A 23,015-nucleotide genomic window follows, 5' to 3' on the forward strand; every position below is an offset into this window, starting at 1 on the left:
TCTAATAAATTAAAGTTTTAAATATCATGACCCTAAAGTTCTCTTAAATCTTTCAATACTGTTTACAAACTCAGCCAACTTCTCTTGGCAATTCCAACTTTAAAGCGTTAGTCCGAAGTCAACCACTTAATTAGAAATTTAAACTAGAATCACATGGCTAATTACAAGGGTGAATAGGCCAGAATCTCTTAAACATTAAAAACACTTCACAGATATTGAAGTTCTATTAGCAGACATATTGGGATTGCCTTAAATTCAACACAAAAATGTCAAAAGTGTGGATTTTATTTACTTCATCTTCTCTGTAGGTAATTCTGAAAATGTCCAAGGTTGGAAAACACTTACCTGATAAGAAAGCAGTTTTATAATTCCTGGCAAGTCAGAGTTACCTTCTCACTGGTTGGTCTTTCTCATTAATGAGAGGTTTAAATCCACAATGAGTTTAGAAGCTAGAAACTATGAGTCCTTGCTTTCCTTTCTCAAAGTCAGTGATCCAGGGATGGTAAACCCAGGCTCCACAGATGGAATCCATTTAGCTAACAGAGCCTCCTAAGGAGAGCTAAATGCTTACTTAATTCATTTGTAAATTTCTTCACCTATTTTCACCAGATTTGAATCCAGGGATTTAGTAATCTCTCACCTAGACTGTTTCATCCTTAGAATGGATTCAGCTAATCTATGTAGGATTTAATTTCTGTCATGCTTGCTGATGGGCTACAGCTGGGAAGGCCATTTAACAACAGAAAGAAGGAGAGTTTTGGCTGATTTGGTCCCATGCTCATCCACTGAGCCTCTTTCAATTTCACGGCTGCAATCACCATCTGCAGTGATTTTGGAGCCCAGAAAAATAAAGTCAGCCACTGTTTCCACTGTTTCCCCATCTATTTCCCATGAAGTGATGGGACCGGATGCCATGATCTTAGTTTTCTGAATGTTGAACTTTAAGCCAACTTTTTTACTCTCTTCTTTCACTTTCCTCAAGAGGCTCTTTAGTTCTTCTTCACTTTCTGCAATAAGGCCGGTGTCATCTGCATATCTGAGGTGATTGATATTTCTCCCGGCAATCTTGATTCCAGCTTGTGCTTCCTCCAGCCCAGCGTTCCTCATGATGTACTCTGCATATAAATTAAATAAGCAGGGTGACAACATACAGCCTTGACGTACTCCTTTTCCTATTTGGAACCAGTCTGTTGTTCCATGTCCAGTTCTAACTCTTGCTTCCTGACCTGCATACAGATTTCTCAAGAGGCAGGTCAGGTGGTCTGTATTCCCATCTCTTTCAGAATTTTCCACAGTTTATTGTGATCCACACAGTCAAAGGCTTTGGCATAGTCAATAAAGCAGAAATAGATGTCTTTCTGGAACTCTCTTGCTTTTTCCGTGATCCAGCAGATGTTGGCAATTTGATCTCTGGTTCCTCTGCCTTTTCTAAAACCAGCTTGAACATCAGGACGTTCACAGTTCACGTATTGCTGAAGCACAGCTTGCAGAATTTTAAGCATTACTTTACTAGTGTGTGAGATGAGTGCAATTGTGTGGTAGTTTGAGCATTCTTTGGCATTGCCTTTCTTCAGATTGGAATGAAAACTGACCTTTTCCAGTCCTGTGGCCACTGCTGAGTTTTCCAGATTTGCTGGCATATTGAGTGCAACACTTTCACAGCATCATCTTTCAGGATTTGAAATAGCTCAACTGGAATTCCATCACCTCCACTAGTTTTGTTCATAGTGATGCTTTCTAAGGCCCACTTGACTTCATATTCCAGGATGTCTGGCTCTAGGTGAGTGATCACACCATCGTGATTATCTGGGTCATGAAGATCTTTTTGTACAGTTCTTCTGTGTATTCTTGCCACCTTCTTCTTAATACCTTCTGCTTCTGTTAGGTCCATACCATTTCTGTCCTTTATTGAGCTCATCTTTGCATGAAATATTCCCTTAGTATCTCTAATTTTCTTGAAGAGATCTCTAGTCTTTCCCATTCTATTGTTTTCCTCTATTTCTTTGCATTGATCACCGAGGAAGTCTTTCTTATCTCTCCTTGCTATTCTTTGGAACTCTGCATTCAACTGGGTATATCTTTCCTTTTCCCCTTTGCTTTTTGCTTCCCTTCTCTTCACAGCAATTTGTAAGGCCTCCTCAGACAGCCAGTTTGCTTTTTTGCATTTCTTTTTCTTGAGGATGGTCTTGATTCCTGTCTCCTGTACAATGTCATGAACCTCCGTCCATAGTTCATCAGGGACTCTGTCTATCAGATCTAGTCCCTTAAATCTATTTCTCACTTCCACTTTATAGTCATAAGGGATTTGATTTAGGTCATACCTGAATAGTGTAGTAGTTTTCTCCATTTTCTTCAATTTCAGTCTGAATTTGGTAATAAGGAGTTCATGATCTGAGCCACAGTCAGCTCCCGGTCTTGCTTTTGCTGACTGTGTAGAGCTTCTCCATCTTTGGCTGCAAAGAATATAATCAATCTGATTTCTGTGTTGACCATCTAGTGATGTCCATGTGTAGAGTCATCTCTTGTGTTGTTGGAAGAGGGTGTTTGCTATGACCAGTGTGTTCTCTTGGCAGAACTCTATTAGCCTTTGCCCTGCTTCATTCTGTATTCCAAGGCCAAATTTGCCTGTTAATTAAAAGATGGTTACACCTTGGAAGGAAAGTTATGAGCAACCTAGACAGCATATTAAAAAGCAGAAACATTACTTTGCCAACAGAAGTCCATCTAGTCAAGGCTATGGCTTTTCCAGTGCTCATGGATGTGAGAGTTGGACTATAAAGAAAGCTGAGCACAGAAGAATTGATGCTCTTGAACTGTGGTGTTGGAGAAGACTCTTGAGAGTCCCTTGGACTGTGAGGAGATCCAACCAGTCCATCCTAAAGGAGATCAGTCCTGTGTGTTCATTGTAAGAACTGATGTTGAAGCTGAAACTCCAATACTTTGGCCACCTGATGCGAAGAGCTGATTCTTTGGAAAAGACCCTGATGCTGGGAAAGATTGAGGGCAGGAGGAGAAGGGGACGACAGAGGATGAGATGGTTGGATGGCACCAATGGACGTGGGTTTGGGTGGACTCCGGGAGTTGGTGATGGATAGGGAGACCTAGCATGCTGCGTTTCATACGGTCGCAAAGAGTTAGACATGACTGAGCAATTGAACTGAACTGAACATCCACTGAGCCAAGTGTGCTGAACATCTTTTTAAGCGCCTTTTGTTTGCGAGTCCACAGAGAGGGTAGTGAGAGAGTAGTGAAATCACTGCTTACGGAACCCCAAGCGGCTCCTGCAATGGTTTCCCTCTACCCACCCTTCTCACCCATTCCCCAAAGTGTTCCAATCTGCAGGCAGTGTTAATTTTCTCAGAGGAAGACTTAGATTGCATGCTCCTCTCTGAAATCCTCCCATTGACCTTGATCATCAACACTTGTGGATCTTGACCAAGAGCCATCAGTGGCACCCAAGGCCTCCAGTGACATGGCTGCTGGGCCCCTTTTCAGCCTCATCTCTTGCCATGTTTCCTGACATTTCTTATCTTTCAATCCTTCTGACAGATACAAATTATTATATTACCTATAATTTACTAATTTAGGCTTCCCTGGTGGCTCAGTAGTAAAGAATCTGCCTGCCAATGCAGGAGACATGCCCAGAATGGTAAGATTCCCTGGAGAAGGAAATGGCAACCCACTCCAGTATTCTTGCCTGGGAAATCCCACAGACAGGGGAGTCTGGCAGGTTATAGTCCATGGAGTTGCAGAGAGTTGGACATGACATAGCGACTAAACAATAACAACAGTTTATTGATTTACAAGGCTCTACAAAGCCTATGAGCTCTTACGCCTTTCTTCTTCATATACTCCAGTCCCTCCACCTACAAACCCAGCTTTTCCTGCCAAGTATGCTATTAAACTTCCATTCACACTTCTGGACTCATTCCCTTGACACCTCTCTTCCCTCTTCAGGGGCCCACAGCATCTCCATGCTCCATTATAACACTCATCACAATACTGGCAATTATTCATCAGCATATCAACTTGCTAATTAGACCACCCTTTCCTTAAACACAGGAATATATCTTATTTTTCTTTGTATCACTAGCAACTTCCACAATACCTTGTATATAGGTGATCACAATCAAGACCTCCATTGTGAAGCCTCTGGAACTAATTTAATTGTGAAATGTGAGAAGAATTAATACATGTTATCAGTTCAGTTCAGCCTCACGGTTGTCTCTGACTTTTTGTGACCCCATGGACTGCAGCACACCAGGCTTCCCTGTCCCTTACTATCTCGCAAAGTTTGCTCAAACTCAAGTCCATTGAGTTGGCGATGCCATCCAAACATTCTCATCCTCTGTCACCCCCTTCTCCTCCTGCCCTCCATCTTTCTCGGCATCCGGTCTTTTCCAATGAGTCAGCTCTTTGCATCAGATGGCCAAAGCATTGGGGTTTCAGCTTCATCATCAGTTCTTCCAATGAATATTCAGGGTTGATTTCCTTTACAATTGACTGGTTTGATTTCCTTGCAGAGTAAGAGATTCTCAAGAGTCTTCTCCAGCACCACAGTTCGAAAGCATAAATTCTGCATTGCTCAACCTTCTTTATGGCCCACGTTATACTGCACAACCAAAGCTCATGACTCTATATGTGTGCTTGCAAGACAGACGAAGAGAATTGAGGAACTATAGTTAAATCAATGAGTGACCACTGAACCGACAGAAATCCATCAAGGACTTAAGAATTAAAATCCTTAAAGGCACAAGCAAGTTGGGGCATGAAATATTCAATGCCTTTTAATTTAATATATAATTTATTATTTAGATAGGTGGTGTAGCAAACTGACAAAACATTCTGCTAAAAAAAATACGCTTAGGAGAAAAATTATACTCGAGTTCCAAATGATGTATCATATTTAATATAACATTTATTGAACTATTATTCACTTAACTATTGAACTATAATTGCAATAGTTGAACTATTATTCACTGCTTTCATTTGTTTTCACTGAAAGTTGTTGTTTATAAGTTTTCCACAAATGTAAGGCAAATACGTAAAATGAATGAACAGAGGTCAGATATTACATAGTCAGGCCGCCCAAGATGGCTGCTTTCTTGCTCGCTGTACATCCCCTGCTTGACCAGGACCTGCTTCTCCTACACCCTGCTCATATGATCGACTTTCCTACATACTTGCCTCAGGCTCTAGCTAGTGATTCTTCTAACCCAAGGGGAGATGAGGGCCATGCCCCTCTGCTGGTTTCCCTGGTTACTGATGAACCAACCTGAGGTCAGTTCCCCCTATAACTGGTAATTTCCCCTTCCCTCCCCTCCCCACACCAGCAAAGACTCTCCAGCATGTTCTGTCCCTCATCCACTGCACGTGGCGGGGAGTTACTCCAGGAACGCACTTCAAATGTGTAAGATTCTCCATCCATTAAACCTTGATGTCTCTGTTTCTGACTCTGAGCTCTTTCTTCAGGTTTAAAGCTGGGCAAGTACGGGCCTTTTAACTCCCATCTAAACAATAAAATTGTTGCTGTTTAGTCACTAAGTCTAAGTCGTGTCTGACTCTTGCTACCTCATGGTCTGTAGCCTCCTAGGCTCCTCTGTCCATGGGATTTTCCAGGCAAAACTACTGGAGTCAGTTGCCATATCATCCTCCAGGGGATATTCCTGACCCAGGGATCAAACCTGCATCCCTCCTGCATTGGCAAGCAGATTCTTTATCACTAAGCCACTTGGGAAGCCAAATAATATTAATAGCAAATACTTAAACGGTGCTTACTATGGTCCAGGTGTTTTCATCATATATTAGTTAACTTACTCCTAACTGAAATCCCAGAAGATAGGTGCTACTAATTTTCCTCCTTTTAAGGAGTGAGAATGTAAGGTATAGAAAGGTTATGTAATTCGCTTGTGCCTCTAAATAGACAGCTTATCAGTTTCAACACTTGGTGCTCTGTCATGAGATGGAACCAGGTAAAAACAAACCAGGAAATGAAGACAAAAATAAAAAGAATGGATGGGGGAATCCAGGAAAAGAAGCTTCTAAGGAATAAGACCTTTTCATGATGGTATTTATTAATATTGCTTGCTGTCTGTGGTCTTATTTGGATGAACATGGTCAGTTTGATGAGAGTACTCACGCAGGTGCTAATGAGGGAAGATCAGATCTTCCTTAACATTTGACCAGACCCATTCACAGCAGCCCATGTAGGGTAGCTGTCTTCTAGAGGGTTTGCCAAAAGCATAATTAGCAATCCCAACCACTCTCTCCTGAACAGGAGGATTTATATTAGCTTTAACTGGATCAACTGGTTTTAGCTGGGATATATTACACCAGCAGAGACCAGCTTCCAGCCTGTGGTGCCCTTGGCTGAGCATCAGTATCCCTCCAAACACTTATCTTGTCATGCCATTGCTGTGCTGTCGCAGAGTCCTGCATCTCTTCACCAGGGTCAGAATAAGAGGGGATGTCAGAGCATGAATGGATCCCGGTTTCTGACTCTAGCAACTTCTGTCTGTTTCTTTGTTTGAGTCAGTTGTGTAGCTTCTACAGAGCTGAAAGACTGTCACTCAAACTGATCACTCTTTCTGTGGTCAGTCCAAGCTTGTGACACAATTGTTAGCAAGCAAGACAGGAACAGTAAAGTCGCTCTTGGCTTGGCTTCTGGCGTCAGGACTCTTTGGGATGGGTCCCTACACTTGCGACATCAGTTGGCACCAGGAACTGAAACGTGAGGCAGGGAATTAAGATTTTAGAAAATGAAGAGAGAGCTTGGGGAACAATGCCTTCCTGTTTTAATCATGTGCTGGCCCGTGGCCCTGTTGTCTCTTTAGTTTGAGAAACAAGTCTATTTCCCTGGTTACAAATGCAGGGTGGATATGCCTTTATGAGTTGTTAGGATGAAGAATGCTGTGTGTGTGTTGTTGTTGTGTTTGAAGGAGGTTGTACAGATTTCTGTAATTAACAAATGCCACAAACTGATAACTGTACTATTATAAGTTGCCCCCTTTCTTGCTCTTAGACATATTCCCTTATATTTCTTAATTATAGGTCCACTTTGAGAGTATATTGCTTGTAAGACTTACTGAGCAATTTTGTGCAAATATCTTATTCTCTTGCCCTTAGTTACTTCACATATAAAATAAAGGGTTTGTGGCAAATTGTCTTCATGATTTCTTCCTAGCTTCACAGTTCTACAATTTGAGATAATCAATAAATGCATGCTGATTGGTTAGAAATGTCTTCCATTTGCAAAACATTCACCATCCAAGGACTAATTTGTTTAGAAATAACCCTCTCCAGGGGAAGAAAGAAGGGTGTCACACTATTTGTGATAAGCTGTTTGCTGATGTTTCTCTGGCTAGATCCTAACACCAAATCAATTGCCACTAAAGGTTGCTGATTAAGCATAAAGTAAGAAGATAACTCCTCTGTTAAAGGGAGCATATAGGTATCTTCCCAGGTGGCACAGTCGTAAAGAACCTGCCTGTCAATGTGGGAGACACAGGAGACGCAGGTTCGATCCCTGGGTCAGGAAGATCCTGTGGAAAAGGAAATGGAAACCCACTCCAGTACTCTTGCCTGGAAAATTCCATGGAGAGAGGAGCCTGGTGGGCTACAGTCCATGAGGTTGCAAAGAGTCAGACATGACTGAGCACGCACTCATGCGTAGGGACGGAGAAGGGGTCGCCCCACTTTCACCCATCTGTGCCTGTTCACTTCTACTGGAGCATCTAAGATAGTCACTGGACAGTCCATCACTAGATGTCTCCCCTCTGGAATGGGTGAGTGTTCTAGAACTGCATCCTCTCCTTTAGTTTTCTGATGAACTCAGATTCAAAGTTAATCCTCTGATCAATAGCGACATTTAGCAAAAGCTGCAATGACTTACAAAATGGCACCATGGTGTGCTATCCTCTTTCTTGGCCATTGTGATGTGATTACTTTGCCTTATTAAAGAAGTGATTCTGATTCTGACCGAGTTGATTCCAGGGACAGAAACAAAGTGCACAGCATTCTTCTGGAGCCTGAGCCACTGCCTTCGCTAGTTTGGCTGCCTTCTCTCCCCTGGACTTCTGCTTTATACACTTCCCACAGCTCTGACACCTCTATTCAATATGTCTTGTCATTCTTGGCTAATAAAATTGGCCTTATGCCAAGTCAACCATCCTCTCAAATCCTAGGTGTCCCATCTCATTATGTTTTCCTTTTATCACTTAATAAAATGCAGTACTGTCCGACCAATTTTGTGTGTTTCTTTGTTCTGTCCTACAAATACAAACCTCTTCCAACATAAGAACGGACCATTTTCTCAACTATGATATTACTTCTCACTTTCCTACAGCTAAGGAAGATTCTAAAAAGAGATTTTTTTTTTTTTAGTTGTGTGGCTCTTTATTCCCTTTGAATATATTCAGTCACTAAGAGAAGAATTCTTCTTTATAAACCCATCAATTTGCTTAAGAACCTCATCTTCCACTGGGACACCCTGTCTCTTATTAGGAGTATTTCAGTTTGCACTAAAAACCAGATGTTCGGCTTCTCACTCTGCTTCCTCCATTACCTTCTGAGCCAGGAACTCTGTACTGTTGAGTCCCTTTTGCCATAATACCCACTGGATTTTTAAGATTAGATTTGAATACATACATATGTATAAAACGTTAAATATGATATCATGGACAATGTTTTGTGGGTTTTGTTTTTGTTGAATTTAGAGCACGTTTTTTGTTCTTTTTCATTTTCCTCAGCCCCCTCTCCATTCTACCCACTGCTATTCTCACCACATCTTTCCCTTCCACCCTGCTCCTGTATCTTGCTGAAACCACATACACAGATCCTCTTATATTTCATGTTTACGTAGTTATACAAATATGAATGTACATATAGCAATATAGCAGAAATTAAGGCTGTATTAGCCAAGGTCTCAGCAGAAAATAGATGGCAATTCTCAATTAAGATCATTCAAAGAGAATCTAATAATGGGATTACTTTAAAAAGTACAGAGTATCAAAAAACTGTTTTGATAATTTATACTGATTGGAGCTATACCTTAGGGCCGTTAACATCCCTAAGACAAAGGGACAGAGGGAGTGCTTTTCAGAAACTACAGGAAAGTCATAAAGAAAGGGCTGTCTTGAGAGAAGCTGTGATATTCAGAGATTCAGCCAGTCCTGACTTCTGCCTCCTGCCAGGAATTCTGATTGGCTGACAGGAAGTTATCAGTTTCAGAGAACCCAATGGTCTGGTCCATAAAGATCAGCCTCTCAGGGTGCAGATCAGAGTGGAAAAGGTTAAGAGTCGATGTGAAGGGGAGGAATGGAGACTCCCATTTAGGATTGTCTTTGTTGCTGTTATTTGTTTCTAAAAATGAGATTATGTTATTCATACTTGGCTACATTCACCTTTCTCCACAACACTTAGAGGATATCCTTCCAAATTATGTATCATAGCTTCCATTTATTCTTTTTAATGGCTGCATAAGAGTTTGTGATGTGGAAAGTTCCAAATGCATTCAAACTTTTGCCATAATGAACAATGTTGGAATATATGTATAAATATGTGTTTGCATGTATATATGGATGTCATGTATGCATGTATGTGTGGGGGTGTGTATATATATATATATATATATATAGTGAGAGAGAGAGCTTTTCACAGGCTCTAACTTTTCACATTAGCAAAGTATATGAGTCCCCTTTCCCCTTCATCCACTCTGGAAGTAGGTGTCAGTCTTTTTAATTCTTACTAGTCTGAAGGTAGAGCACTGCCTTATTTTACTCTCTATCTGGTATGTTCCTAACTGACTTGAATATGTTTTCATATGTTCGTTGGCTATTTAGGGAGACAATGGGATTTTCTAACCCATGGGCTCTTTGCTGGTAGCCCTTTTTAGGACTGTGATTCTCTTTCTGATATTTGTGTTCAGATGGCCATATCTGTCTCTATCTGTGTTCACCTCTGTGGACCAGATTTGCCAGTGATCAAATTTTTATTTGTCTACATACTTTGCTTTCTGTCTGTTGATGTTAGCCTTCTCTCTGGTGTCCATAAGCAAAGATGAGGAGTTTATTCTCTTTGGTGTGGGGACTGATACTCCAGTTGGACTTTGACCTAAAAATATTTTTCTTCCTTTCAGCATCATACAGATGACCCTGAAGTAGTAGCTCTAAGGCATTGCTTCAGTTCAGTTCAGTCGCTCAGTTGTGTCTGACTGTTTGCAACCTCATGAATCGCAGCACACCAGGCCTGCCTGTCCATCACCAACTCCAGGAGTTCACTCAAATTCACGTCCGTCAAGTCGGTGATGCCATCCAGCCATCTCATCCTCTGTTGTCCCCTTTTCATCCTTCCCTCAATCCCTGCCAGCATCAGAGTCATTTCCAATGAGTCAACTCTTCGCATGAGGTGGCCAGAGTACTGGAGTTTCAGCTTTAGCGTCATTCCTTCCAAAGAACACCCAGGACTGATCTCTTTAAGAATGAACTGGTTGAATCTCCTTGCAGTCCAAGGGACTCTCAAGAGTCTTCTCCAACATCACAGTTTAAAGGCATCAACTCTTCGGCACTCAGCTTTCTTCACAGTCCAACTCTCACATCCATACATGACCACTGGAAAAATCACGGCCTTGACTAGATGGACCTTTGTTGGCAAAGTAATGTCTCTACTTTTTAATATGCTATCTAGGTTGGCCATAACTTTCCTTCTGAGGAGTAAGCGTCTTTTAATTTCATGGCTGCAATCACCATCTGGAGTGATTTTGGAGCTCAAAAAAATAACGTCTGACACTGTTTCCACTGTTTCCCCATCTATTTCCCATGAAGTGATGGGACCAGATGCCATGATCTTCGTTTTCTGAATGTTGAGCTTTAAGCCAACTTTTTCACTCTTCTCTTTCACTTTCATCCAGAGGCTTTTTAGTTCTTCTTCACTTTCTGCCATAAGGATGATGTCATCTGCATATCTGAGGCATTGCTTACTTACAGCCATTTCTCTTTGTCGGCTGTGATATGACTTAATAGCATTGAAGCTTCACTCATTTGAAATGAATCCTAAAGAATAGAAGGGAACCAATACTCTGTGGCCACCTGTTGTGCCGACTCCTGCGCCTCTGTCACCTCACTTATCCTACCCAGAACCTTGAGAGAGATCAAGGCATAATGAATACGAATGTGAATCCAAATCAGATGAAGATCTTGTTAAAATTCAGATTCCAAATCAGTGGGAGGGCCTGAGAATCTGCATCTCCAGAAACTCCCTGGGGTGCGGAGGCTGCAGACCCAGGGACCCCAATTTAGAGTAGACAGAAGACAGATGATAGAGGCATCAGTAGATTGAGCAGCCTACAGGTAGACTGCTGCTGCTGCTGCTGCTGCTGCGTCACTTCAGTTGTGTCCAACTCTGTGTGACCCCAGAGATGGCAGCTCACCAGGCTCCCCCGTCCCTGGGATTCTCCAGGTAAGAACACTGGAGTGGGTTGCCATTTCCTTCTCCAATGCGTGAAAGTGAAGTTGCTCAGTCATGTCCGACTCTTAGCGACCCCATGGACTGCAGCCTACCAGGCTCCTCCGTCCATGGGATTTTCCAGGCAAGAGTACTGGGGTGGAGTGCCATTGCCTTCTCTGACAAGTAAACTAAGCTACTGTATAACTAGTAAGTAGAGAACAATAGTCAAACACAGTCTGCCTCGTCCAAAGCTTCTGAAATCAAGCTGACCCATCAGAAACCTTGTGTGGATGGCAACAGTTCACTTGTCTTTCTTCTAGAAGATTCTAAATTCCTCTAAGGTAGAGGCTGTTTTGCTTGTTTCAGTGCCCCTGGTCTTGTATGGTGTCTGGCACACAGATATTTGCCAAACAATGAGTGGCAGATTAAGCAAAAATGTGTGGGACCTGCAATAGACCTGCCAACTTCAGACTCAACTGTGCACATCAGAGGCAGCAGGAAAGAAACTTCTAGCACCTGGGCCCAGAGCAGAGAACCCCTGAGCTGGAGCTCTCCCAATGGAGAGCATCACTTTGCTCTGAGTATCTTTCCTAACTACATCCCCACTCAGTAAATCACTGAGAAACTAAGACCATGAAGTAGTTCCTGGCCATTGACCAGCAACACAGGAAAAGATCATCCTCTTGGGGATAAAAGTAGGCAAGGCAAGCCAAGGTGAGGTGTTGTCTAAAAGAGTTTCATTTGGGTATCTTTCCCTGGTGGCTCAGATGGTAAAGAATCTGTCTACCATGCAGGAAACTTGGGTTTGATCCATGAGTCAGGAAGATCCCCTGGAGAAGAGAATGGCTACACACTCCGATATTCTTGCCTGGAGAATCCGATGGACAGAGGAGCCTGACAGGCTGCAGTCCATGGGGTCACAAAGAGTTGGACATGATGGGTGACTAACATTGTGCCTCTGAGCACCTCTGAGTACAGATTTAGTAAAGCAGACAGAGCCTTGGCTTCACGAAGCTCACAGAGAAGCTTTTATAGCAAAGCCAAGAACAGGATAACAAAATAATAACCACCACTTACAAGACCACGCCAGGTCTTGTGTAAGGATCTGGCCCCTCACGTACATTATCTCATTGTGTTTAATCGTCACAGCATCTTCCCTGCGGTGGACACCCTCCTCAATTTGAAGATGAAACAGTGACACACAGGGATGGGTAAGTAACTTGAGCAAGTCAAACGGGTAGTTAGGCCAGAATCAGGATTTACATTAAAGTCCATCCAATTCATTCTGGTTTTCATTCAACAAGAATTAATTCCGTGCCTGTTCTGGGCTTGGTAACACACTGTGTATAAAGCAAGTCTTCTACTACACTTGGATAGTTTTCCTTTCTTCCCTTATTTTTGGAATCAAAGTTAAGTATCTCAGGTTGATTCCATCTACATATTTAAATTAAAGAGAGATAGAGAAAGACACTAATTGGATATCTCATATCCCCCAACCACATTATTCCTGAGTTAAAAAAAAAAAAAAATTACCTCATTTGAACCAACTTACCTGGATAAAGGGGCTTCCCAGGTGGCTTTAGTAGTAAAGAACCCTCCTGGAGATGCAGGAGACATGAGACATGGGTTTTATCCCTGGATTTGATCCCTGGAGGAGGCACGGCAACCTACTCCACTATTCTTGTCTGGAGACTCTCATGGACAGGGAAGCCTGGCTGTCTATAATCCATGGGGCCGCAGAGTTGGACACAACTGAAGTGACTCAGCACACTCACATGCATGTGGGTAAAACTAGAATTGCCAACTCCTTCACAAAGAGGTGGACACCATATCTGTGTGTGTGTTCGAGAATTTTCTGGGAGCTTTTAAGAAACTTTATTTGGTAATAATATAACGCATACTGAATAAGTGAAGAAATTTCAGTCCTTATCTATATTAGTACAAGAACTCAAAAGCTGTGAAGCTGTGTAGGAACACACCCTCTCTCCCCCTCCCGGAACTCCCTCAGGGTAGGTTGCAGAGGAAGGGTAAACTATTAACTTCCAGTGAAAGGAAGCTTAAATTACAATGCCAGCCCTGTACGGCGCAAAATTTGCTGGTTGCCTTCCTAGAGAACAATCCCCATTGGCTGAGTCCAGCTGGGAAATTGGGAGCAGCGGTTGCAGGAAGCCTCACTCAGCATTCTGGATCCTTTATAACCTTCTGCTTTGTGAACCACAGGCTCAGACACTGAAGCAGCAGACCTCGCTGAGGCCACGCCCACGTCCTTCTCTTATCTTCCCCCCCCCCCCGCCCCCCAATGTGGCCGAGTAACCACGGCGACAGGGAGGACCAGGACCGGTGGGAGGAACAATGCTAACTGAATGTTTGTTCTGTCACTGTGTTCCACTGGGTGGCAAAGAGCTTTACAATCAATATAGTCAGAGACATCAAGTCAATGTATTCTGAAGGCAGCTCACAGGAAGAGAAGGCGATGCTCCTGACTCAGGACAACCCGTGAATCTGTCCAGGAATCATCCAGCTGAGAAAACAATCTGCCTTTCAAGTCACTGATAAATTCTTTCCACTTAATCTTTATTTAAGGAACAGTGTTAATTAGCTGTGACTATCTCATGTAATTATCTTAACACAGAATTGGTACTGAATGCTGATAAAGGCAATCTCAAGAGACAATGGTGGGTTTTGTTCGTTTCAGGTATATTATTTACACTAAACAGAGATGAATATGGTGAAATAAGAATTTGTTGACACTGTCATCCATGCTCCAGATTGAAACTAGAAGTTAAAATGATGATATAGGAACTTCCTACATGCTCTAGGTGACTTGCAGTTGCTTTTTCTGTTTCCAGATTGCATTTTTTTTTTAATTTGGAGGATTTTTAAATTAACTCTATCCAAGTAATTTGTCAATAAAATACTTATTGCGGATATGCCATCTTCAGTTGTGAACAATACACAAAAATATAAGACAGGATCCTATCTCCCAATGAAGAAATTATAATTTACTTGGGGTGTGTGGAATATGTGCAAATCTTAATCAGAGATACTTAGTTACCTTATCTGGGCGATAACTTTTACCCTTGACTCCCATCAAGACCTGAGAACATTCTCATCATTTGCAGACAACTAGAAAGAGGAACAGAGAAGGCAATGGCACCCCACTCCAGTACTCTTGCCTGGAAAATCCCATGGACGGAGGAGCCTGGTAGGCTGCAGTCCATGGGGTCGCTAAGAGTCGGACATGACTGAGCGACTTCACTTTCACCTTTCACTTTCATGCATTGGAGAAGGAAATGGCAACCCACTCCAGTGTTCTTGTCTGGAGAATCCTGGGGATGGGGGAGTCTGGTGGGCTGCCATCTCTGGGGTCAGACTTGAGTCAGACATGACTGAAGTGACTTAGCAGCAGCAACAGAAAGAGGAAAATCTCCATTTCTCTGGGAACATTGTTTTTATATATTACTTGATTTTTTTCATTTGGAAATCATGGCAGAATTAAGTTGCACAAAGGTCTCAATAGGTCATAATAATGGGTTAAAACTAACAAGGATGACTTTAACAGGAAGTTCTGTGTTTCAGGCTTCCCTTGTGGCTGAGCTGGTAAAGAATCCGCCAGCAATGCAAGAGACCTGGGTTCAATGCCTGGGTTCAATCCCTGGGTTGGGAAGATCCCCTGGAGAAGGGAAAGGCTACCCACTCCAGTATTCTGGCCTGGAGAATTCCATGGATACAGTCCATGGGGTCGCAAAGAGTCGACAGAACCGAATGACTTTCACTTTCTGTGTTCCAGAGGATTGATGAGATTCCAGGCTCTGTGAAACCAGAGATGGAGCGTGTCTATTTCATCAAGGATCCATTTCTCTAGCACCCAGCCCAGTGTTTCTGACAGAGTTAACACTAATAAACTTTTGCTGCATAAATGAACTTGTCCAAGTTACACAGTCAGTGAGTAAGATTTCACAATGGTTGATTTTGATGCAAAGGAAATATTTAACAAGGTGGAAATGCCTGAAAAAGTCTCACTAAGGAGGAAGACTTGGTTAAAAAACAGGCTTTCAGTTCACTCTAGAGTATTTTTCCATTAACAGATTGACCTACTCTGGATTGAAACCTATTACTGAGTAATAAAACTAACTTTTTGGTTCAGGATGGGCATTTCTAATGTGGAAGAGAACGGAAAGAAAGGAGGCATGGATGTATCTAAGGTGGAAAGGAAGGGGAAAGAATTTCTCTAAACTTTTATTTCTACCATACAAGTATAGATGGTGTGTATACACAAAGCATATAAATGTTATATATTGCAATATTATATATGTGTTAGTTGTTTAGTCATGTCCGACTCTTTGTGACCCCATGGACTGTAGCCCGCCAGGCTCCTCTGTCCATGGAATTTCCCAGGCAGGAATACTGGAGTGGGTAGCCATTGCCTTCTCCAGAGATCTTTGCAACCCAGGGATTGAACCCGGATGTCCCACATTGCAGGCAGATTTAGTGATAACCAAAATATTTGGAGCAGTGTTTCTCAAGAAAGGAACTTGGTGGTGGGTTAAGAAAGAGGGAAGAGTTTAGATGGAGTGGCACTAACGGTAAAGAACACGCCTGCCAATGCAGAAGTCATAAGAGACCCGGGTTTGATCCCTGGATCAGGAAGATCCCCTGGAGAAGGGAATGGAAACCCATTCCACTATTCTTGCCTGGAGAATTCCATGAACAGAGGAGCCTGGCGGGCTGCAGTGCATGGGGTCACAAAAAGTTGGATGCGACTGAGCGAATAACACTTTCACTTTTATAGGGAGAATAGATTAGGCCAACAATGTGAAAACTACAAGTAATCTGGTCTGGCTACAGGACAGGGTGCCTGCAGGAGGGCAGGGAAGGCTGAGGCTAGAGGAGCAGGCAGGACACAGCTACAAAGAGGATTCTACTCAGCTAAGGAAAATGTAGTTTATGCTGAAGGAATACTCATCAGAACAGGTAAAAGAAAGCTACTGAGAGTGATCAGGAGAGTGGGAAGACAGGGAAGAAACATTGCAGAAGTCAACTCCCCACCACAGTTAAACACAATAATAATGAACAAGAAGATCGTATTTGGTAGGGAAGATGTCAGTGATTTTTTTTTCTCTTATTTTTTGGGATGGGGAGCACTAAGATCTTGGGCTTCCCTCTTGACAATGGTAAAGAATCCACCTGCCAATGCAGGAGATGCAAGAGACATGAGTTTGATCCCTGGGTCAGGAAGATCCCCTGGAGAAGGAAATGGCAACCCACTCCAGTATTCTTGCCTGGAAAATCCCATGGACAGAGAAGCCTGGTGGACTACAGCCCATGGGGTTGCAAAAGAGTCAGACATGGCTTAGCAACTAAACAACAACAATAGCTAAGACCTTCAAATAAGAAATACATTTCCCATGGCAACTCATAAATCAAACAAACTTTTCATGAAAATTTTGTATTAGCAATAACAGTATATAATGTTACCATGTGCAAGGTACTCTGGCACCGTTTTTTCTTCTGTTGTGTTCTGTTTATTTTTAAAATTCTAGTTGAGGTCTGCTAAATTGATCTCCCACAGAAGTAATGGCTGGTGATGAATAATCTGAAAATGACTGCATCAGATCACAGTGACTGTGGAATATGGTAACCACGACAGATCCACATCTAAAGATAGTAACGTTTTCTGTTCTATTTTTATATGTCCTGCAAGCTAGGTTTGACTTTGCAAAGCCCAGATGATAACACTTACATATGTATGTAAATAAGTTAAAGTAAGAATTCTACTCAGTCCGGTCTCCACTTCAGTCTCAGACCCTTTCTAGAAATGTGCTTTAAAAAAACACTCATACTGGTAGTTGTAAAACTGCTTTGTGAAACTTCCTGTTTCATAAGGAATAGTACCCAATCACAAATATTTTGAGAAACTGTGGAGGTGCTGGGAGGGAAAGGAGAGTAGAGTGTCTAGATTAAAATACTTCATTTTGGGGACTTCCCAGGTGGTCCAGTGGTTAAGACTCCATGTTTACACAGCAGGGGTAGTGGAATTGATCCCTGGTCAGAGAAGCAAGATCCCACATGTTGTGTAACCAAAAAAATAAGTAAATAGGGCCAAAATTCTAGAAATATATTATAAATAAATTAAAGACTTCATTTTAGATAATGAAAACCAAAAGCAATCCCCACATTTCAAAGAAAATCATGAATGACTTTTCTCTATCTTAGAAAGGAATTCCTTTATGGCTCAGCTGGTAAAGCATCTGCCTGCAATGTAGGAGACCTGTTGGATCCCTAGGTTGGGAAGATCCCCTGGAGAAGGGAAAGGCTACCCACTGCAGTATTCTGGCCTGGAGAATTCCATGGACTGTATAGTCCATGGGGTCACAGAGAGTTGGACACGACTGAGAGACTTTCACACTTTCTAAAATCACTTCTTGAAATAAATGAGACGAGATGGAGACGATTCAACACTTCAGTTCTCCATAAACTTTTTGTGGATTGGATAGGGCAGACCTGGATTCAACAGATAATAGAAATCTTTCAGCTGACTTCTAGAAACAAAAGGATTATCTGATACATCATTGCTTCTGAAAAACATGCCAACAAAACACATCTAACTGGGAGGCTTTTTCCACTGTAGCCATGCACTTCTGTCCCCTTATGTTAGTCCTATGTTTACCCAGTGTCAGGTTTGTTCTTGCTGAAGCCAGTTGCATTGGTATTAGTTAGAGTGGAGTTCCTTTTTTATTTTTCCCCACTCTTTGATTCCATAACGAGGGAATTTTTTTCCCTCCCACACTCTCCAAACATCTCTCCTCTTCCTCATTCATTGTCCCCTTTGGGAAGTAGAGTAATTTACAAATGGAAAAATTGGGAGGAAAAGTGCTGGTTGGCTCAACTTTACTTTTCTCTCTTGGATCGACATACCTAGTTCTGCCCTTGAAGGACCTCAATGTCTGTGAGGGAAGGTTCTTGGGGCTTCTTGGGGCTATGTAGTTGTGTCTTCACCTAGTAGCTGCACCATCAATGAGGCTACTGTCTAGAGTTTAGTCCTTCATCCTGGCTTATATCATTATGAAAGTGATATTCTGACCTCAGTATTTGCTCTTGGTTTTATTTTCAACTTATTTGGAAACTAGATAGGAAGGAGGGATGCTAATTATTGAGTCTACTTTTGTATACTCCTGTAATTTTAATTACATTATTTAGTTCAACATTACTTAAATAGATGAAATGTAATTTGTATTGTTTCAGTTAAGTTGAATATGTTGAAAAGACTTGACAAAGGTAAGTCACCTAACAAATGCTTCTGACTTAAGTATGAGCATGACAACTGTAAAAGATCATTTAAAATTATAAAAATCTAGAGTTCTTTATTCATTTACTCCTCTAGTGTCTTAGTTATTTTTTTCAATTTGAACAAACTGAAACTGGAACTCATGTGCTATGCTTTTAATGATGTACTTTTTACAAGACAAACCAAACACAGAATTCCAGCCTGCTTACCCAAATAGAAAGGAAAAAGCCTTGACCTTTCATTAAAAAAAAAAGAAGACAAGAGTTGCACATGTATGAGTCAAACAACATGTTTATCTTTTTTAAAAATAATTTCTCTCTTTAATATTCTTAAACAATATATATTTTGCACCAGGAAACTTCTATAGTTTTTGTTTAAAAGCTAGAGATGCTTTTTTTTAGGGGGGGGAGTGCTTTGAGAATATAGCAAAAGCTATAGATCTCTTTCTGCCATAGAGATTATATACACACAAAGTCATAGCTCACAGATCTCATGAATCCTGCCTTTGATTGAGTTCCTTGAAAAACCTCCCATCTCTAGGTGTTATTGACGGCTAGACTAATATTTGCCAACGTTGCAGGATAACCATCAAATAAAATAAATGTGATCTAAAGCCAAAGAATTAGAAATTTGACACCTACTTTATTTTGAGCTCATCTGCCTATATATCTAGAGGACTATTTGAAGGTCAGGCACCACATTTAAAAGGATACTCAAAAGCCAGAATTTACTTAGAAAAAAAAAATGTCTAAGATAATGCAGGATGCAGAAACTATGCCACATGACTACTGGCTGGGAAGGTTTATTATAGGGAAAAATTACTTAGGGATGAAGTATCCATGTTGACAGCGGACTGGGTTGAAGGCATGCACTATTCTGCATTGTTGCAGCAGGTTAGAACATGCAGCAAGACAACTAGCTACTCTCAGGCAGGTGGGGACTTTGTGTGAGAATCCCTCCTGTTGGAGGAAGGAGTGATTAATAAACTAATCAACAAGCATTGATAAAGAGCCTACTATCTGCTCATGATTTTAGATTGCCTATCTCTTCGATGAGGTATAATTGTGTTTTAAATCATTCTCTGGAGTTCTGAAAAACTGAATGTACAATGTTATAAAAAATTGCTTTTTCACTTGCATAGATAAGTTATATATTATTCTCCATTTTTTAAAAGTTATGTAAGTATTTCAGTCAAAGGCTTCTATAATATTGCATTGATTTTCTAGGTATTGTGTTCTTGATTTGTCTATTCAAAAGAATTTCTTGATTTTTTCCCCGTTTTCTGGTCAATTCTTAAGCATAATGATAAAACTGGTTATACTTTGCTTTAGAAGTTCACCAGTCTTTTGATCTGCACAGTAACCTTTTTTTCCCTCCCACTGTAACCCCATTTTCATGGAAATATTGCTGTACAGAAGAGGGGATTTATTCTTATTTTTACTATTTTAATTTTCCAGTGGAAATCGGATAATACCAAATGCTTCCCCTACCCCTCCCTCCTCTTTTTCTCTTATCTCTTACCCTGTCTTTCCCTCTTTCCCTGTAACTTGTGCCCAAATTCTTCCAGCATAACTGTTTAATCAGAGTTTTTCAGAGTTCAGTATAAAATGAAAATCCAGAACCCCTTGTTCAAAAATGATTAAGAATTTCGAGATGGAAGCAAGAGCGCATTAAACCAAGCTCAGAGTATTAAACCAAGAGTTCAGTATAAAATGAAAATCCAGAACCCCTTGTTCAAAACTGATTAAGAATTTCAAGATGGAAGCAAGAGAGCATTAAACCAAGCTCAGAGTATTAAACCAAGCATGTGCACATGCTGTTCACCCATGAAGCCAGCCCCATTTATAATTACAAGTCATTTGTTGAGTGACTTCTATATTCTAGGCACTGGGAAAACTAACATCCATTGTCTCATTTAATCTTCCCTGAAATATTGTAATCTTAATTTTGTGAAGAAGAACACAAAGTTATTGGAGGGAGAGTTTTATAAGGTCATAAGCATATGAAGTGGAGTTTGGGGATTAGAACTCAGAGCCCCTCTCAACAGAGAATTAGGAGAGATGGAGAGAAAATGTGAACAGCTGAAACCATCAGTTCCCTCAAAGTTTTAGCAAATAGCTGTTCTGCATGCATAAAATCAGAGCATGTTAATTTCCAGGGAATCAAACAAAAATACAAAGATGGACCCATACCTTTTAGGCATATGCAATAAAGTAGAGAATGATATCACATGAAGATGGTGTTTTTATCACTCATAAAATAATCTCGGTGTAGTAAGAATTCTGCTACTGAGGAAAGGTCAAAAGTCCATTCCATCAATGCGTTCTGTCAAACAGGTCTACTCTCCCCAGCTCAGCAATGGCATCCAGACTATTCCAGTCCTCCTGCCTACCTCCTTCCTCCCAGAAAGATTTGGCTACTGTAAGAGTCACTCCTGCCAGCTCCCTAAGCCCCCTTTTCCTTACTACAGAACTCACTGGATTGGTGGGTAAAACATCAGTCCACATATGGGAGCTAGAGTCCATTTATCCAAAGGCCATACACACTGGAGACTGATTCTCTTTGTTCCACACTTGTCCTGGACAAGAGGTGATCTTAGATATTTATTTCTTTTCAGACTAAAACTCTCCTTGCATGAACTCTTTCTTGAGGTGCACAGTTGAAGCAAGCCTTGTGGCTACACATGTGAAATAATATTTTCCTATCAACATTATCAGTAATAAAACGAATTAAAAAATCTTCATCTCTTGATCTTTATCATTTACTTATGAATGCTATTGTACTAGAGAAAATGAAAGAATAGTACTTTTTGTCTTCCCAGTGATTCCCTTTCTACACACACACATATATACTCATACAAACATTCCTCTTTCCCAAACTCTTAAAAAATATTGCTTTATTCAGATCTGTCACTCAGAACGGGTGGATACAAAATTTCTTCCACAGCAATCGGTCCATTCTGTTACGAAGAGTCCTAAATCAGAGAGACTTGGGCTTCTGGCCTGAGCTCTTTCATTAATGGGTTATCAGGCTTCTCACAAAGTACTCCCTATCTGTGAGCCTCCATTTTTTCATCTGTAATAAAAAGTGGCATCTGGTGATCTGGAGAGTTTTTTTCCACCCCTGGCATTCTCTGAATCACTCATTCAAGGTCAGAGTCTCAGAATCTTTAAAGATGGCAGCCCACAGGATCCCATAGCAAATTAATCTGAACTGATACAATTATGTGACAGGAATGGAAGAGAAGACTTCAGCTAGCATGTATACTTAGCAAATGTCATTGGAACATAAAGTTATCTGAACAGGAATGACTTGAAGGGTGCGGACTTAGGGCAGCACACATGAATGACGTTGTGATGATTCAGGAGGAAGATATTTTGATAAAGACTGGATTGACCTGTACACATTGCTATTTTTAAAATGGATAACCAACAAGGACTTATTGTATAGCACGGGGAACTCTGCTCAATATTCTGTACCAAGCTAATTTGAAAAAGAGTGTGGTTGTTGTTCACTTGCTAACTCGTGTCTGACTCTTCGTGACCCAAGGAATACAGTATGCCAGACTTCCCTATTCTTCACTATCTCCCAGAGTTTGCTCAGATTTATGCCCATTGAGTCGGTGATGCTATCTAACCATCTCATCCTCTGTTGCCCCCTTCTCCTTTTGCCTTCAATCTTTCCCAGCATCAGGGTGTTTCCTAACAAGTCAGCTCTTTGCATCGGGTGACTAAAGTATCGGAGCTTCAGCTTCAACGTCAGTCCTTCCAGTGAATAGTCAGGGTTGATTTCCTTTAGGATTGACTGGTTTGATCGCCTTACTGTCCAGGGAATTCTCAAAATTCTTCTTACATGTATATATAAAATTGAACCACTTTGTAGTATATCTGAAATTAATGCAACATTGTTAATCAACTATTGGTGGTGGTCGCTAAATCATTCGTGTCCAACTCTCTGTGACCCTATGGACTATCGCCTGCCAGGCTCCTCTGTCCACGGGATTCTTCAGGCAATAATACTAGAGGGGATTGCCACTTCCTCATCCAGGGAATCTTCTCAACTCAGGGATCAAACCCAGGTCTCCTGCATTGCAGGCAGATTCTTTATCTACTGTACCACTAGGGAAGCCCTAATCAACTGTATTCCAACATCCAAAATAAAAATAAAATAAATTTTTTTATTCCAATATCCAAAATAAAAAGTTTAAAAAAAGACTGGATTTCACTGAGTTTCCAACATCGCACAACATACGTGACCAATTAAGTTTTCAGGTCCAGTAATGCTA

The sequence above is a fragment of the Ovis aries genome, chromosome 2 (genome assembly GCF_016772045.2).
Source record: "Ovis aries strain OAR_USU_Benz2616 breed Rambouillet chromosome 2, ARS-UI_Ramb_v3.0, whole genome shotgun sequence".
NCBI classification, from domain to species: Eukaryota; Metazoa; Chordata; class Mammalia; order Artiodactyla; family Bovidae; genus Ovis; species Ovis aries.